The sequence below is a fragment of the Triticum aestivum genome, chromosome 6B (assembly GCF_018294505.1).
Source record: "Triticum aestivum cultivar Chinese Spring chromosome 6B, IWGSC CS RefSeq v2.1, whole genome shotgun sequence".
Lineage (NCBI taxonomy): Eukaryota > Viridiplantae > Streptophyta > Magnoliopsida > Poales > Poaceae > Triticum > Triticum aestivum.
The window spans coordinates 483,830,917-483,836,916 of NC_057810.1; positions in this window are offsets into that span (position 1 = coordinate 483,830,917).

Here is a 6,000-nt window from a genome sequence, read left to right on the forward strand (position 1 = left end):
TTTGCTCCATCTGATTCTGAGTGCATCTTCCGCTGTTTTGAGCTTCCGCTTCTGCTTTTTCAGGCTACGCGCAGTGGCGACGAGCCTTTTGTGGAGGTTCTTCTGCTCCAAAAACTTGTCCGGTGTGAGATCGTCCGGACTGTTATCTTCGCCGGGGACGGGTTGCTTATCCAAGTTATCCTGTTCAGATGGTTGCTCGAAGGCATGTTCGTCGTCCACCGGTTCGCCCTGCTCTATGGCTGGGTCTGTATGGGTGCTGTCGTTGTCGAGGCGGGACTTTGGGCGGCGCTTACGTCGCCGTTTTGACTGTTTTTCGAGGGAATAATTCTTTGCAGCGTCCCGTTGTTCCTCGTTATCGCTTCCTTTAGGTGTATCCCCCATATATACATCGTGAGTTGAGGTGGCCTTCTAGTGCCATGTAAGCGCTGGTTCTTGGTCGTCTCCGGCATCGTCGTCCATACCGTCGATGTCTTTAGAGTCGAAGTCTAGCATGTCGGTTAAGTCATCGACAGTGGCTACGAAGTGGGTGGTGGGTGGGCTTTGAATTTCTTCGCCGTCCGCATCCCAACCGTTCTGACCATAATCCGTCCAGGGCTCTCCTGATAAAGAGAGACACTTTAGCGAATTCAGGATGTCGCCAAAAGGCGAGTGCTGAAAGATGTCCGCGGCGGTGAACTCCATGATCGGCGCCCAATCGGATTCGATTGGTAGGGGCGCGGAAGGTTCGGGGTCCGAAGATGAGTCCGGCACCTTGGAGTCATGAGCTTCACAAGGGACAGGGTCAGTATTCGGCTCTATCGCCGTAGAGGTAGCGGCCTCCGAGTTGGTGTCCAGCCACCCATCCTCGATCGGCGCAGTCGGCTCCGAGCTAAGGGTCGGAGCGGACTCTTGTGCGGCCTCCAGGGCACTATCCGGCAGTAGAGCTAGATCATGCCCATCGTGACAGTGCGGCGCGCTCGGCTGTGGCTCGAATCCGTTGAAGATCAAGTCTCCGCGGATGTCAGCCGTATAGTTCAAACTTCCAAATCTGACCTGATGGTCAGGGGCGTAGCTTTCAATCTGCTCCAGATGGCCAAGTGAATTGGCCCGCAGTGCAAAGCCGCCGGATACGAAGATCTGTCCGGGGAGAAGAGTCTCACCCTGGACCGTGTTGTTGTTGATGATCGAAGGAGCCATCGGGCCTATAGGTGACGACACAGAGGAACTCTCAATGAAAGCACCAATGTCGGTGTCAAAACCGGCGGATCTCGGGTAGAGGGTTCCGAACTGTGCGTCTAGGCGGATGGTAACAGGAGACGTGGGACACGATGTTTTTACCCAGGTTCGGGCCCTCTCGGTGGAGGTAAAACCCTACTCCTGCTTGATTAATATTGATTGTATGGGTAGTACAAGAGTAGATCTACCACGAGATCAAGGAGGCTAAACCCTAGAAGCTAGCCTATGGTATGATTGTTGTTCGTCCTACGGACTAAAACCCTCCGGTTTATATAGACACCGGAGAGGGTTAGGGTTACACAGAGTCGGTTACAATGGTAGGATATCTACATATCCGTATCGCCAAGCTTGCCTTCCACGCCAAGGAAAGTCCCATCCGGACACGGGACAAAGTCTTCAATCTTGTATCTTCATAGTCTTGGAGTCCGGCCAACGGTGATAGTTCGGCTATCCGGACACCCCCTAATCCAGGACTCCCTCAAGGACGCAGGAGGGGCTCACCGGCACCGACCTCCTTGTCGCATTCATCATGCATCGGGTCCTTCCGCTTCAGGGGCGCTCCTGCCTTATCGGCAAGATGGCCGGCCTTCAAGACCACAACCGTATGGGGTCAACGCGGCTGTCCGCGAAGCAGATCGCGCGTGGCGTGAATGTCATCTCCAGGGCCAACCTTGGAAAGGACTAGCGGTTCGGCAAGGCGACGTACAACGAGTCGAACCCGGCGCCGCAGGTGAGTGTCTGGTCTTCTTACTTTGCTACTGCGCACCTCCTCATCCGTCCTGACACGATGCGGGAAATACTTTCGAACGTGATTTGGCACCCTTACGCCCGGGCTCCGTTGCAGGTGGCGCCGGTGGCGCCAAAGGAGCCCGCGGCCCATGGCGGGGAGGAGGAGGCCGAGTCCGACGCCGGCGTTGGGCATCGCACGGGTAAGTCTCGTATCTTTCTTTATGTATCTTGAATTGTTGATCACGACATGGTGCGGGCGACGCTGACACCGGTTGCTTGGTGCAGTGGCGTTGGGCAGGGGAGGCGGCGACGCGGGCGGAACCGGGTCCTCGCGTAGGGCGGGGCCAAGCCGCCCGCATGGAAAAGACAGTGTCGCGCTGCGACCCCGGGCCCCGAAGCGCACGGCGGACCTGGCCGGAGCCAGGAGGCCGGCCAAGAGGAAGCGCGACAGCGGGCATGGGAGGCCAACCCTGGTCCCGGTCTTGACGGGGTAAGCTCCATCTCTTGTTTGCGCCCAGATTCTTCTGACCTAGTCTTGTTCCTTTTCGGCTCATTCTGTCTTCTTCTTCAGGTCACCGATCGCGCTGGCGAGGGCGGCGACGGAAGCCGCGGCCGCCGAAGGGGCCGCGTTCCGCAGGAGCCGGTCTGACCTTGCCGAACAGGGCGAGGTGGAGGGATGGAGTGACTCGGACCTCGGCCTGGACCCGAATGACGCCGAGGCCTTGTCCTGGCGGGACAGGAACCGGGCCGAGGCGGAGCTGGAGGCGGCGTCGGTCCGCGCTTGGACCGACGCTGAGGTGGCATGGGCGTGAGTCGGCGCGGAGCCGGCATGGCGTGAGATGCCAGAGGGCACGGTGATGGCGGTGACGGTCTTTCAGCCGTCGTCGGTGAGGAAGCGCGGTCGCGGAGGCCGCGCTGAGGTGGTGGTCCTCGACTGAGAGGTCGTGGAGGTGACGGATGACACCCCGCCGCGGGCCGACATGGCCGAGCGAGCGGGGGCTGATGGCGGTGGAGGCGGCGACGTCTTGGAGGAGGCGCTGCGGGCAGCGGTGCCGGAGGCACCGCCGGTTTTGGAGGAGGCGCCGCCGGTTTTGGAGGAGGCGCCGCCGGTTTTGGAGGAGGCACCGCGGGCGATGGTGTCGGAGGCCACCCCGGTAGCTGAGTCGGAGGTGGCACTACTAGCCGTCCTGGTGTCCGGTCTGGAGGCGGCGATGCAGGGTGTCTTGGCGTCCGGGTCATCGTCGGCGCCGGGAGGGGTGTCAGAGGAGGTGTTGGCCGCGTTGCGAGCGGCCGGCGGGGAGCACGCCTTGGTGCCCCGGCAGGGAGGGCGCCGAGCTGCCGTGCCGCAGCTGGCGTGAAGCAGGGGCACCGTCGTCTTTGGGCCTCAGACCCAGGAGGAGGCGTTGCTGGATGCCGTCAGCCGCCTCCTGCGAGGCCAGACGGAACGGCTCGAGGCCTTCGCCCAGGCCGAGGTGGAGCGGACGCGTGACCTGGAGCGCGCCATCCTAGTAAGTCTTCTTTTTCTTATAATTTCTTCTTTGTGGGGGCGCGCCAGCGCACCCACTGGGTGTAACCCCCGAGGTTCGGGCCAACTACGTAGTAGTTGGGTTGAATCTTTAGAGCTTTTGTCCTTGTTCTGACTTTTGTTTCCTTCAGCATCTCGACGCCTTTTGGGTTGCTGCCTACAATCGTCTCCTGGGCAAGCACCGGGAGCTCGTGGAGCAGCTTGCCGCCAAGGAGGAGGAGCTCCGCGTCGCCGCAGGTAATCTTGTGCTCTTTTCTAGTGGGGGTGCGCCAGCGCCCGAGATTCGGGCCAACTGTGTAACAGTTGGGCCAAATCTTAAGTCTTGCTTCTTTTCTTCTGCTGAGTCCTTCTTTTTTTCGCAGCCGAGGTGCTGTCCTGGCGGACTCGTCTGCTTCGGGCCGGTCATTACTATGTCCGGCTTGTTGCCGACACCGGCCGTCTTGGCGTCGAGGCGGCGCAGGCGAGGGCGGAGGCGGCCGTGGCTTGGCGGTCTCTTGACGAGGCCAACCGGCTGCATGGGCAGCTAGCGGGTCACAAGTGCCGTCTTGAGGCCGAGATGGAGCTCCTCAAGGCGGAAGCCGCCAAGGTCACGGAGGTGCAGCGGGCCCTGGTGGAGGTGGACCAACAGCGTGGCCAGCTGGCCGACGACAAGGGCTGGCTCCAGGCTGAGGTGGATCGCGTGCGGGAGCAGGTCACCATGGCTGAGGGGACCCGCGAGGACGAGGCACGTCGCCGCGAGGCGGCCGAGAAGGGGCCGAAGACAAGGACACCGAGCTGAAGGCGGCGCTTGCCAAGGAGGCCAATCTGGAGAAGGCGCTCAAGGAGCGCGACCGCGCCATCGAGTGGGAGCGGCGTGGTACGTTGCTTGAGGCACAACACCTGGAAGAGTCCTTCTCCAGTAAGTGTTTTTTCTTGTAGTTTGTCGGGTCGGGATCCGGCCTTTCTTCCTTGTTGTTCTTCTTCTAACTTGCTTCTTCCTCTGCGGCAGGGGCCTTCCCGGAGAGGCAGCGGCTGGCGGAGGAAGCCATCCGCTATCAGCACGACCCGACCGGCGTTGTTGGGTCCGGGACGGATCCGCAGGCGGCCTGGACCTTCCCAGAGATCATCGCCGCTGCTGAGGCCCGCCTGTGGGTCTTGGGAACATAGATGGAGCGGCTGTCCCGGGCCGGCACCGTGATGACGGCGACCCTATGGCCAGGCTCCGTCCAACCGAGCAGCTTCTCGCGCCTGGCGCGTTGGTTGGAGACGGGCCTGGACCGTCTTGGCGAGTGGCGCGTCTCCGCCACTCGTGCTGGAGCTGAGATGGCGCTCCGGTTCGCGCTGTCCTGGCATCCAGATCTGCAGCTGGACGCATTGATGGGCCAGCGGGCTGGCTCGGAGCAGCTCTTGTAGGAGCAGGCCGGCCGGATAGCCTCTCGGGCCAGCTACATCGTCGAGTTCGCCTTTCACGATGAGTTCCATCCGGAGCGGACGGAAGACAGCAGGGCCGTGGACGGCGATGACTTCGGCTTGCTCCTTCATGACCCGGATGGAAGCTCAGAGGAGACGGGCTTCTACTGCGACGCGGATGCCGAGAAGACACCGACACCTCGCTGGAACCGGAGGCCGCCAGGGGAGAGCCGTCGATGTCGCGACACGGCGCTGGAGATGCCTGAGACACTTTGTAAAATTTGTTAAGTAGCAGGTCCACCCACCCACTGGGGTTTTTTAGGGTGTAATGAACTCGGGTCGTGGGCCTTTTCTTAAGTATTTGTGTGAATGTCGTGGGTGCTTTTGCTTTTTGCCTTCCGTTTTTTGGACCGATTTCGTGCGCTTTTCCTTTCTCAAACCTCCCCCCCCCGCGAGTTAGACGGCCGAGGCTCCGGTCCGTGACAAGGAGTTTAGTTCCTCGAGAGGAGGGCGCGGGACTTGGGTTCCTCGAAATGTTGAGCGCGAGCGAAACACCCACTGGGCCGACTGGCGGCAATCCGGCGAAGCCGGTTGGCGAGCAACCAGTCGTGCGGCTGTTCATTTGATGAATGGCGAGCCGGGTTGATCGATCCGGCAACCTTTGACTTAGTATATGAAGCGTAAAGGAGCTTTGGCCCATTGTGCTTGCCAGCCGATAGCCAAAGCTAGATATGTGGCTTTAGAGCGAAGTGAGGGACCGCGGCATCCTAACTTTTATCAGGAATCACTAAGTAAGGCGGCGGGGTGGCGATCGATCCGGTCAGCCCCCGAGCCCCCGGGTTGAGCGAGTCAGACCGGTGGCCGGGTTCGGTGGTATAGTGATGCAGAAAAATAGGGACACAATAAATTGGTCGATGAAAGGCAGCCCCTGAGTCTCGTTCGGGGACCCGGCAGTTTCATGTGTTTACAAAAGGCGAGATACATACACTCGTGTGGCTAACTGTAAAACAGGCGGAGGAGTTCCGCATTCCACGACTGGTCGTTTCTTCACTGGCAGTGTCCTTCTTGCACTTCCTTGACTTGCGTGCATCGATGAGGTAGTACGCGTTGCGGTCGCGCAAGGCCCTGCTCACGATGAATGG